This window comes from Podarcis pityusensis, assembly GCF_964106645.2.
Source record: "Podarcis pityusensis genome assembly, chromosome: 16".
Classification (NCBI taxonomy): Eukaryota; Metazoa; Chordata; class Lepidosauria; order Squamata; family Lacertidae; genus Podarcis; species Podarcis pityusensis.
This window is the reverse complement of record NC_138041.1, coordinates 4,222,533-4,235,406: the sequence shown is the minus strand read 5'-3', so window position 1 is coordinate 4,235,406 and position 12,874 is coordinate 4,222,533. Positions and strand designations below refer to the sequence as shown.

General features: G+C 48.4%; 1 protein-coding gene across 1 annotated transcript in view; it reads left to right on the top strand.

Annotated features, from left to right (window-relative positions):
* Positions 1–867: 867 nt before the first annotated feature.
* The window catches only part of SEMA6C (semaphorin 6C), a 152,987-nt gene continuing 140,980 nt past the window's right edge, over positions 868–12,874 (top strand). Inside the window, exon 1 of the mRNA XM_080984550.1 lies at positions 868–958. The gene's annotated coding sequence lies outside the window, so the exon portion shown is untranslated. The remainder of the gene's footprint in view (positions 959–12,874) is intronic.

Below are 12,874 nucleotides of genomic sequence, written 5' to 3'. Positions count from 1 at the left end.
TCCTATTTGCACCAGCCCTTTCTTGGGAACCATGAGGACCGGCATCTTACGTTGCTTTTTATCCTTCGAAAGGCCACCAGTGGAAGAGCACCTCCTTTGCATGCATGCATAAGGTCCCGGGTTCAGTTCCCCAGCTCCTTTTCCCTTTTGCATCACGTCTATTAGACTGTGAGCCTGCAGGCCAGAGCTGTCTTGCCTCTTAATACAGTGCTTAGAAAATGCTTTCAGTCTTAATCAGCATGATAATGAATCCTAACTGGAGCATCCTTGAGGGCAGAGGCCTGTTCAGTCCCATTTGGCAAGCTGAGTGGCAGGACACCTGCGGGAGAAAGAGGCGGGAGACCCATTTCGCAGGCTGTCGGAGAGATCTGCTGAGCTCGGCAGTCACCTTTCAGCTTGGGGTTTTTGCTGAAAGCAGCTCCTAGGAGGTCTTGAGGAGAGGCCTGGTTTCCCCTCTGTCTGTCTCTGTTATCTGTTTCCTGGGGGGCTTCTGCCATCTATACCAGCCTTTGCAAAACTTCTGACTGTAGAGTCAAAACCTTTTTTTTTATTGCTGTGATTAAATTAAATTGCGTTGCCCTTTTCTCTGCACTGAGAGTTCCCCCGGCACAGGGAAAAAAGGGAAACCAAATTCAATTGCTGAGGACAATTAAGAGATAGGAGAGGAGGGAGGGGCTTACAACAACCCTTCTGTGTAGCCTGGCATAGTAACGCGCAGGCAGAGCCCTGAAAAATGTTCTGCAAAATGTTATGCACGATGATGACTAGCGAGAACCTTCCCACCCTGCCACCCTGCTCAGACTTTGCATTTATTTATTTGCATTTATTTACTGGATTTCAATCTCTTCCTCCCAAAGGAGCCTGGGGTGGCCTGTGACCTCCGTGCATCCTTTGAAGATGAAAGAAGAAGACATAGTCCTTCTCCCAGAGTCCCTGATGGCTGAGATCAAGGAAGGAGGTAAACACTCTGCGCATGCCCTGATGCCTGCCCTAACCGGCACCGAGAACAGCTTAGCAAGCGGTCACACTGGGTTTGCTGGAGGATTCCTTGCATGGGGATGGGGGATAAATTTCACTTGCATTTCAAAGCAACCCAACCAAATTTCCACTGAGACTGAACGGTAGCTCTCCATTTTTTTAAAGAAAAAGAAAACAAGCCCACGCTTTCCCAAATGCTTCCTGGTGCTGTGTGCCGAAATGCATGTGTCGGAGGAAAGTGGATAAAAAATGCATATCATATCATCATATTATATTATGGGAAATGGCACACAAAATAAATGGCATTAGATTAGGGGAAATCATTTGCAAAAAAAAAAGAGGAAAGTATGTGCATTAGTTGAAATATTGTGATGAATTTTCGCGAGGAGCCGAACTTAAGATTGGGGAAATGAGAAAATGTGTCGTTGCAAGGGTGCCCCAAGGCATCCTGGGGTGAGAAGAGAGACCTTCTCCCTAGAAATTAAGGGATATACCAGGCAGGCCCTGAGGTAAGGCTGGGCTCTGAGGGGTCCCCGGGATGAAGGAATTCTGACACCCGTGAGTGTGGCAAGTGTGGCTTGTCTGTTTCAGAGACGTCCCTGATCGCTCCCTGGGTGTGGTTCCTGCTATAGCTCATGGAGAACTACTTGGAAGAACCTCAAGATTACATTTGTAGCAAGTCCCAGCTGCTAGGCTGAGTTGCTGTTCACAAATGAATGCAGCTATCGAAAGGTCCCCTGACCCCTGGACCTCCTGATAATCATGCCTACTGCAAGGTTTCCACACACAGAGAAATACTCTTTTCCCACCTTCATTAAACAGCTTGTCTGGGTCTCCCTGCCTCCTGTTTCTCACACTGCAGTTGGCATGGCTGCCCATCAGTCTGCGTGACGACAACTTACATTTTTATTATATAGGAAGAGAAAGAAAGAGTCACGCAAAACAAAACAAAGTCTTTGCTTTTCCACTTCAATTTGATTGCTCACACAAGGGATTGGGGCCGGGGGGGGGGAGAGAAATTAAATTCAGTTTACATTTACAATGGTACCTCGGGTTACAGACGCTTCAGCTTAAGCGATTTCAGGTTGTGCACCACGCCGAACCCGGAAGTACCAGAATGGGCTACTTCTGGATTCTGGCGCTCGAACATGCGCAGAAGCTCTAAATCGCACTTTGCGCATGTGCAGAAGCGCTGAATCATGACCCATGTGTGTGCAGACACGGCACTGCGGGTTGCGAACGCGCCTCCCGCACGGATCACGTTCGCCACCTGAGGTTCCACTGTAAAAGCGAATCTTGCGAAATGAAATACACACTTCTCTGAATTTTGAGGTGCAGTTCTCCTACGGGAGAAGATTTATTAAAAATCTTATCGCAGAGGAGAGCATGTCTAAGAACGAACGCATTAGTGAAACCAGCATGCAAAAAGGCGTCGTATTAGTGTAGAAACAAGCTTGCAAAAAATGTGCAATGCGCATCTAAAAAAATGCACCAATTGGGAGAAATTTGCGGCAAACTGCTGGCAGACTTTTGTGCAACCTGGAGAACGGGCGACTGGGAAACAGGTGACAAAAGCACAACAACCAAAATACACAATGTCTCCCCAGTGGTGTTCTCTCTCTCTCTCTCTCTCTCCCCCAGCCCAACTCACTTGCTCCCTTTCCCTGTCAATTCTGTGACTCCAACTTGTCCAACTCAATTAATCTCTTTCTTAGGGAAGAAAAGGAAAGGTTGCAGGGGAGAGAGAGAGAGAGAGAAAGAGGAAGGAGAGAGAAAGAGACCCGAGTCGATTTCAGAGGCGGCGCCCCGCTGCGTGCCACTTTTGGATTGCTCTTCTCGCTAACCGCTGCCAAAGTGACGCCTTCCTTTTGGCAGTCCCCCCGCTGGGCTGTAATGAAGGCCGTTTTGGAACTGCTGCCATTTCTGCCGCGGATGGCGCTTGCCCGCCGGCAAGGCATCAGAGCGGCCCCAGGGCTTGGGCTGATGAGAAGCACCTGAAGGGGGTCTCCCTGCCGCTTCCCAGCTCCCTGCCGCTGGGGGGCTTTTTCCAATGAGTGTTTGATTCAAGGATTGTGGGCTGGGGGAGAGAAATCAGGCCTCGGATGGGGGAAATGGGTGTACAGTGGTACCTCGGGTTAAGAACTTAATTCGTTCCGGAGGTTGGTACTTAACCTGAAACTGTTCTTAACCCGAAGCACCACTTTAGCTAATGGGACCTCCCACTGCCGCCGTGCCACCAGAGCACAATTTCTGTTCTCATCCTGAAGCAAAGTTCTTAACCTGAAGCACTATTTCTGAGTTAGCGGAGTCTGTAACCTGAAGCGTATGTAACCTGAGGTACCACTGTATTTGGGCCTGTCTCAGCCTCTTAAAGGTAAAGGTAAAGGGACCCCTGACCATTAGGTCCAGTCGCGGACAACTCTGGGGTTGCGGCGCTCATCTCGCTTTACTGGCCAAGGGAGCCGGCGTACAGCTTCCGGGTCATGTGGCCAGCAGGACTAAGCCGCTTCTGGCGAACCAGAGCAGCGCATGGAAACGCCGTTTACCTTCCCGCCGGAGCGGTACCTATTTATCTACTTGCACTTTGACGTGCTTCCGAACTGCTAGGTTGGCAGGAGCAGGGACAGAGCAACGGGAGCTCACCCCGTCGCGGGGATTCGAACCGCCAACCTTCTGATCGGCAAGTCCTAGGCTCTGTGGTTTAACCCACAGCGCCACCCACGTCCCTTCTTGGCTTCTTAGGCCCCTGTTTATATCGGTTCCTTTATTCAGGCCCCCCCAAAGCTTGTTTCGCTCAGGGACAGAGCACTTGGCTCTAAATCCAGAAGCTCTTGGGTCCAGTCTCTAGGCAGAGCTGCGGATGGATTTAAATTCTTGAATTTAAACTCCCGAGCTACAGAAACTCAGGTCTGCGAGAAGGAAAGACCTAAGTACTCGCAGGAGGAGTGCTCGCTTTTGGGTGAGACAGGGAGGTGAGGAGGGCAACCAAAATGGTCAAAGGCCTGGAAACGATGCCTTATGAGGAACGGCTAAGGGAGCTGGGCATGTTTAGCCTGGAGAAGAGGAGGTTAAGGGGTGATATGATAGCCATGTTCCAATATATAAAAGGATGTCACATAGAGGAGGGAGAAAGGTTGTTTTCTGCTGCTCCAGAGAAGCGGACACGGAGCAATGGATCCAAACTACAAGAAAGTAGATTCCACCTAAACATTAGGAAGAACTTCCTGACAGTAAGAGCTGTTCGACAGTGGAATTTGCTGCCAAGGAGTGTGGTGGAGTCTCCTTCTTTGGAGGTCTTTAAGCAGAGGCTTGACAACCATATGTCAGGAGTGCTCTGATGGTGTTTCCTGCTTGGCAGGGGGTTGGACTCGATGGCCCTTGTGGTCTCTTCCAACTCTATGATTCTATGATTCTATTATTCTATTCTATGATTCACCAGGGGATCAGGACCGGCCCTACCCCGACAGGGATAAAAGGCTGCTGGACCCTGCCCCAGGTTGCGGGAGCAACGTTGCTGTTTGCCAGAACCTGCCTGTGATCCGGTGCCTGACCTTGGCTGGTTTCCTGCCTCGTGTCCTGCCTTGGCCCTGTTGGACTGACTCCTAGCGGAACCTCCTGATTCTGCACCGGTCCTGGACTGCGTTTCATGAGCTACCCCTGGGCCCAGCACAAGCGCTGACTCAAACCCTGGCCTCTCCCTGGTCCTAGCCCGAAGCTCTAACCACTACCCCACGCTGCCACCGCTGTCCCAACATAGACCGAAGACGGGCAACCACCCCCCCGCACCCACTCACCAGGCCAGAGAATTGGTTTTGCACCAAGACCAGCAACCCCTCGCCCGCCGTCGCCAAATCTGCTTTGGAGGCGCTGAATTGGTATTCCTGGCGTGGTACGGATCCATACTGCCTTGTCAGGGGGAGAGAGATAGATGGAGAGCGAAGATGCGAGATAATGGAGGGGGAAAACGTTGGAAGGGTGAAACTCGGACGGTTAGGGAGCGAAAGAGTGTAATGAATAGATGGAAGGATAAAAAATACTAATGGGAGATGGAGAAGGGGAGGTTTAAGGCGGCTGGGACAGGAGCTGATTAATTCGGAGAGGGAGTGAGGACAGCGAAGGAATAGGAGATGCCTTTAATTGATGGCGTTCAGTCTGGGGCATCGATTGCAGTCCAATTAACAAGCTGTGCTCACACGGCCTTCGAGCATCGTCTGAAGGAGCCAGGTGAAGACCATCAGGAGAACTTGCAGGATCAGGCCAGTGGCTCACCTAGTCTAGTGGCCAAGCAGTTGCCCGTGGGAATAACAACAACAATAATTTTATTATTTATACCCCGCCCATCTGGCTGGATTTCCCCAGTTGCTCTGGGCGGCTTCCAACAAAATATTAAAATACAATAATTCATCAAATATTAAAAGCTTCCCTAAACAGAGCTGCTTTCAGATGTCTTCTAAAAGTCAGATACAGTGGTACCTCGGGTTAAGAACTTAATTCGTTCTGCAGGTCTGTTCTTAACCTGAAACCGTTCTTAACCTGAAGCACCACTTTAGCTAATGGGGCCTCCCGCTGTCGCCGCACCGCCAGAGCACGATTTCTGTTCTCATCCTGAAGCAAATTTCTTAACCCGAGGTATTATTTCTGGGTTAGCGGAGTCTGTAACCTGAAGCGTCTGTAACCCGAGGTACCACTGTAGTTGTTTATTTCCTTGACATCTGAAGGGAGGGCGTTCCACAGGGCGGGTGCCACTACCGAGAAGGCCCTCTGCCTGGTTCCCTGTAACTTGGCTTCTCGCAGTGAGGGAACCACCAGAAGGCCCTCGGAGCTGGACCTCAGTGTCCAGGCAGAACGATGGGGGTGGAGACGCTCCTTCAGATATACTGGACCGAGGCCATTTAGGGCTTTCAAGGTCAGCACCAACACTTTGCATTGTGCTCGGAAACGTACTGGGAGCCAATGTAGATCTTTCAAGACCGGTGTTATGTGGTTTCGGCGGCCGCTCCCAGTCACCAGTCTAGCTGCCGCATTCTGGATTAGTTGTAGTTTCCGGGTCACCGTCCAAGGTAGCCCCACATATAGCGCATTGCAATAGTCCAAAAGGGAGATAACCAGAGCATGTACTACAGTGGTTTCTTGGGTTAAGAACTTAATTCGTTCTGGAGGTCCGTTCTTAACCTGAAACTGTTCTTAACCTGAAGCACCACTTTAGCTAATGGGGCCTCCCACTGCCGCCGGAGCACGATTTCTGTTCTCATCCTGAAGCAAACTTCTTAACCCGAGGTACTATTTCTGGGTTAGCGGAGTCTGTAACCTGAAGCCTCTGTAACCCGAGGTACCACTGTACTCTGGAGAGACCGTGGGAAAGCAGAACACCAGCTCGTCTCTGCTGCAGCTTCCACAACTGGGTTCAGAAGCGTCTCTGGATTCAGATCATTGCCATCCTGGCTAGTAGCCATCAGTAGCCCCCTCCTCCTCCATGGCTGTGTCTCATCCACAGCCCCCCACGTCAGTGGCCCTCCATGCCTCCTGTGGCAGGGAGTTCCGCAGACGCGTGGCACAAAGAAGCACTTCCTTATACTGTACGTGTCCTGAATCTTCTAACAAGTGGACCTGGGAGGGCTGTACCACATCACGGGGTGGGTGTTTGGCGGCGGGTGGGGGGCAAGGCAGGGAAAGCATCTGGGGCTCAGAAATCTGCACTGGTAGAAATTTGCTCCCAGGTCAAGTATCTAAAGCCCATAACAACTTGAGGGCAGTTTCCCTGCGAGTTTGCTTTGCCTCACATATGCCCTGCTGACTGCTTTGATCGGCAAAACTGGTGAGAAATCAATATTTGAGTGTGATAGCACTTACACTGTGGAACTCACTGCCACTTGCTATCAGGTCGGTGCTGTACTCTTTTCAGTGCCCGCTAAAAACATTTTGGTCCAGGCAAGCCTATGCAGAGGTGTAGAATGTCGACCTGTGCTTTTATCTAGTTTTTAGCTTATCGTTCATGAAAATTATTATTTTTTGAATGTTTTAAATAGCTGCTTTTAACTCTCTCTGTGTGTGTATAGAAAAATATATATATATAATTTTTTAATTAAATTTTCTGTTTTACAATTTAGAATATTCATTTAAACAACCTTAAAATATCAGTGACTTCCGTTCTTCTCTTTCCATGGTTCATTTTGCATAACATTAATCCCTGCATATTTTATATATCAACTAAACCACTCAGTATTCCGTTATTACTTCCATCAAAACTTATTTACACTGCTGAATTTATCTTAATGCTGCCTATGTTTTCCAACGTACACCATTTTCCCTCACATATTTAATAAACATTTCCCAATCTTCTTTCAACCTATGTTCTTCTTGTTCTCTTATTCTATAATTTAGAACTGTTTTTACTGAAATTTCCATTGTTTTTATTCCATTGGCTTTGCGGTTCCCTTTCCGATCAAGCAGTGTCTTAATTTCAGTCATTGATTTATTTCAGCTAACCAAGCTCTCTTTGTTGCCCTTCTCTGAATTAATCCCACATCTTGTTAATATCCTTCATTCTTTCTTTTTTCCTTTTTCCTTCTGTGATGGAACTCCTAGTTGGGGACTTCCCTGGCTTTTTTCTGGCCCATGTAGGACCAGTCTGGATAGTTAGCCTTGGTAAAGACTTGATGTTTTCATCCCCCAAAAAGTTTGAGTTTCTGCTGAAATGAGGCTGCATTTTAATGTTGCAATCAATTGTTTTATATCTGGTGTTAGCCACCCTGAGCCCGGTCTTGTCTGGGGAGGGTGGGGTATAAATATTATTATTATTATTATTATTATTATTATTATTATTACTATCAGAGGACTCCGAGTGGGGTCTGGGCAAAACAGAACAGAGGGGGAGCTGTTATTTCCTGGTGATCTGAGCTTCCAGGATCGCCTTTGCCTTTTCTGCCGCAACAGCACATTCCTGGCTCATGTTCAGCTTGTGGTCTATTAAAAACAAGCACACGCCTATATCTCTTTCAGGTGCCAAGTCTGGCATTCGCCAATCCTGTCTGGGTTGCACCTGACTCTTCCTCCCTCTTTGCAACACTCGGCACGTTATCTCGGCTGAAATTGATGTTGTTAGTCTTGGCTTGGTTTCTCCCTCCTGTCAAGATCATCGCCAATCTGTCTTCCGAGCTATTAGCCACCACGCCCATCGGACTGTCACCTACAGATTTGTCATTTACTCCTTGTCTTTCACAAAGACGTCAAAACTCACCGGGCCCAGGACCCAGAAATACAGGAAACTGCTTTATATTTATTTATTTATTTCTTGTTTCGTTTCATAAAAGTTATACTCAACTGGAATGTAGAGAGAGAGAGAGAGAGAGAAAACCCTCAAAGCAGTTTACAAAAAAAGAGAGAGAGGGAAAAAACGGTAAAATTACCAGCTAGAAAAATTAGCAACAATAATTTAGGACATTTGAAAAGTTAAAATAACAGCTGACTGAAAACAGCTCAAGTTTCCTAAACATCTGGGTCGGCTTGTCTAAACAAAAATGTTTTAGCAGATGGAAAGAAGACAAAGTCCTGACCAGAGATGAATGGGTGATGAAGATGATGAACTATGCCGAAATGGCGAAAATGACCAGGAAAATCAGAAACCGGGAAGCGAAGAACTTTAAAAAGGAATGGGGAAATTAATAATGTACCTAAGAGAACATTGCAGACAACTAAAAACTTTGCAGGATTTGAATAACGTTTGTAATGTATTAAGAACTAGGGAAAAATTGAATTATATGAGAAAATAAGTGAAGCAGTGGGAAAAGTTTGAAAATGGTAACCACGGAGGGGTGGAGGGGAGTCGGACGATTCAGGGAATCCTAAATGAGGACGAGGATGTTTTTTGTTTGAATTTAAATTTGCAATGTAAAACTCAATAAAAGAGATTTATTTTTTAAAAAAATGTTTTAGCAGGCCTTACAAAGGGTACAGGGGACGCAGGTGGCGCTGTGGGTTAAACCACAGAGCCTAGGACTTGCCAATCAGAAGGTCGGCGGTTCGAATCCCCGCGATGGGGTGAGCTCCCGTTGCTCAGTCCCTGCTCCTGCCAACCTAGCAGTTCGAAAGCACGTCAAAGTGCAAGTAGATAAATAGGTACCGCTCCGGCGGGAAGGTAAACGGTGTTTCCGTGTGCTGCTCTGGTTCGCCAGAAGCGGCTTAGTCATGCTGGCCACATGACCCGGAAGCTGTACGCCAGCTCCCTCGGCCAGTAATGCGAGATGAGCGCCGCAACCCCAGAGTCGGCCACGACTGGACCTAATGGTCAGGGGTCCCTTTACCTTTACCTTTACAAAGGGTACAGTGAAGGCGCCTGCCTGAAATCAAGAGGCACGGAGTGCCAAAGCTTAGGTGCCGCTGCAGTAAAATATTGAGGCTTTGAGTATAAGCGATTCTCGAACTCAGAACCCTCGGAACTCGGCTCCTGCACAAGATGCGAGCCAACTGTGCAAATGGCCCCCAGCCAGCATCCTTTCTGGGGAAGCGAGGCATTTTTTTCGAACGAGGGATCTCTTGGCACAGACCGCCGGTCTCTCGCTGCCTCTCCCTCTTCTTGCCCGGTCTGCTTCTCTCGTCTCTTGATCCGACAAAATCTGAGTGTCGAAACCATGGGCAAGGGAGGGAAACCTCGGGGAGCGCAGGAGGGGTGTGGGTGCCGGCGTGCCCTGCAGATCTCCAAGCCCGGGCTTGCCGGTGCCGGGTCTGGACTAGCAGCCGGTTCCTCCTCTTCGCAGCCCCACAAGTCGCAACCTGAGGGAGGTGTTTCTTTTCCTGAGCCGAGAAGCTAAGCTGGAAATACAAGCCAAAGGCCTGTAGCTTCAGTGAGGAACCACGCAGGAAGACTTGCTCGTGGAAAACTTTGGCGGTTGCCGTCACCTTTGCCACTGCGCTCCCCAAATCCAGACCAATAAACTGACCGCCCCCCCCGAAAATAATAACAGGACTTGCCGATCGGAAGGTCAGCGGTTCGAATCCCCGCGATGGGGTGAGCTCCCGTTGCTCGGTCCCTGCTCCTGCCAACCTAGCAGTTCAAAAGCACGTCAAAGTGCAAGTAGATAAAAAGGTACCACTCCAGTGGGAAGGTAAACGGCGTTTCTGTGCGCTGCTCTGGTTCGCCAGAAGCGGCTTAGTCCTGCTGGCCACATGACCTGGAAGCCGTACGCCGGCTCCCTCGGCCAGTAAAGTGAGATGAGCGCCGCAACCCCAGAGTTGGCTACGACTCGACCTAATGGCCAGGGGATCCCTTTACCTTTATACCCCGCCCATCTGGCTGGGTTTCACCAGCTACTCTGCGCAGCTCCCAACAGATTAAAAACAGAATAAAACATCAAACATTAAAAACTTCGCTAAACAAGGCTGCCTTCAGATGTCTTCCAAAAGTCAGATAGTTGTTTATTTCCTTGACATCTGCTGGGAGGGCGTTCCACAGCGCGGGCGCCACCACCAAGAAGGCCCTCTGCCTGGTTCCCTGTAACTTGGCTTCTCGCAGTGAGGGAACCGCCAGAAGGCCCTCGGAGCTGGACCTCAGTGTCTGGGCAGAACGATGGGGGTGGAGACGCTCCTTCAGGTATACTGGACCGAGGCTGTTTAGGGCTTTCAAGGTCAGCACCAACACTTTGAATTGTGCTCGGAAACGTCCTGGGAGCCAATGTAGGTCTTTCAGGACCTGTCAAAGGGGATTGAGGTGAGATTCCTGCTTTGCTGAGATGACTCCTTGGTCCCTTCCATCTCTTAAGATTCAGGGAATCTTTGGCCCACAGACTGAATCCAAAGATACAAAGAGCCTGCAGGATCAGGCCAATGGCCCCTCTTTTAAAAAAAATATATAAAAAAAATATTCATTTTTCTTTTTCATTCATTACATACATCTCAATTTCTTAACATATATTATATATTCCTCCCTCTCTCCCCTCTAGGGCTTCCCCCAACTTCCGCTTCTGGTTTGTTTCTCTTTTCACCCACTTTGCTATCTCCTAACAGAAAAAGTTTTCAATAACACAACATCAAGCCTAAAAACCTAAAAATAAAAGTAAATACACTATAATATTTCACTATTTTCTGATGGTAATAATGTGGATGTTTATTTAAATCCTGCCATCAAGTCTATTGCCTTTCTTTGTTTCTGCAAATATAATATGAATGGTTCCCAATCTTTTTTCAAAGTCGCTGTTGTCTTTTTCTCTTAATCTATCATTTTTGCCAGTTCTGCATAGTTCATCCACTTCTCTTGCCATCGTTCCTTACCTGGTATTTCTCCAGTCTTCCAATTTTGTGCAATCAACATTCTTGCTGCTCAGGCCAATGGACTCTCGTGTCCAGCATCCTGTTCTCGCAGTGGCCAATCAGATTCCTCTTCCAGGGCATGAACGCAACTCTCCCCATTAGGGATTCCATACCCTCCAACATTTCTCTGATAAAAATGTGATGGAGGTGTCCTATTCCATCATCATTTTCTCATTTATACCCTGCCCATCTGACTGGGTTTCCCTAGCCCCTCTGGGCGGCTTCCAACATACCGTATTTCTGCTACATAAGACGCACCTAACCATAAGACCTACTTTGAAGGCCTGTAAGGTATGTATGTTCGAATATGTCTCGCTGTCCGATTTCTGTGACCATTCACCAAACTTTCCGGTCACACCTTGCATGCATTTTTGTGCAGGGGTCAGAGATGGGAATTCCTCTACTGTTTGGAAGGTTGTTGTTGTTTAGTCATGTCGACTCTTTGTGACCCCCTGGACCAGAGCACGCCAGGCACTCCTGTCTTCCACCGCCTCCCTCATTTTGGTCAAACTCATGCTAGTAGCTTTGAGAACACTCTCCAACCATCTCGTCCTCTGTCGTCCCCTTCTCCTTGTGCCCTCCATCTTTCCCAGCATCAGGGTCTTTTCCAGGGAGTCTTCTCTTCTCATGAGGTGGCCAAAGTCTTGGAGCCTCAGCTTCAGGATCTGTCCTTCCAGTGAGCACTCAGGGCTGATTTCCTTCAGAATGGAGAGGTTTGATCTTCTTGCAGTCCATGCGACTCTCAAGAGTCTCTTCCAACACCAGAATTCAAATGCATCCATTCTGCGGCGATCAGCCTTCTTTATGTTCCAGCTCTCACTTGGAAGGTAGAAGGACAACTCTGACCCTAAACCTCTGCTGCTTTGCAGGATATCTTCAGGAGAATACAAGGCTAAGGAGTAAACCCTACACCAGGCATAAGCAAACTCGGCCCTCCAGAGGTTTTGGGACTATAACTCTCATCATCCCTAGCTAACAGGACTGGCGGTCAGGGATGATGGGAGTTGTAGTCCCAAAACACCTGGAGGGCCGAGTTTGCCTATGCCTGCCGTACACAAAACCAGAGTGGAGTCCCTAAGAGGGTTGGATGGTGCCTTGTACGCCTCCTTTTGGCAACTTCTGCAGCCAAGCTGGTGCCAAATGCACCGTATTTTTCACTCCATAAGATGCACCTAGTTTTTAGAGGAGGAAACAAGGGAAAAAATATTCTGAGTGAAACAGTGGATGTATGATTCTTGTGGTTCATGCTGTGGCCACAGACATGTGATTTGACAGTGAGTTTGGGGTAGCCCAATGCAGAAATTCTGAGAATCCATGTGGATCCATGCTTTGTAACCACGTTTTTGCGCCATTGTGGCCCCACGAAACAGTGGATGCGTGTTTTTGTGTGTGCAGGCTGTAGCCATGGACATGCTATGTGATCTGATGGTGAATTTGGGGTGACCCAATGTAAAAATCCTGAGGATCCAAGGGTTTTTACCCCTCCCAGACAGCCTCCTTTATTGCTAGCGTCCCTTATCTCCCTTCCCGATCGCTTGCCGATCAGCGGCTTTGTTTCAACACCCACTTCCTTCTTTCAAAAAAGAAAAAGAAA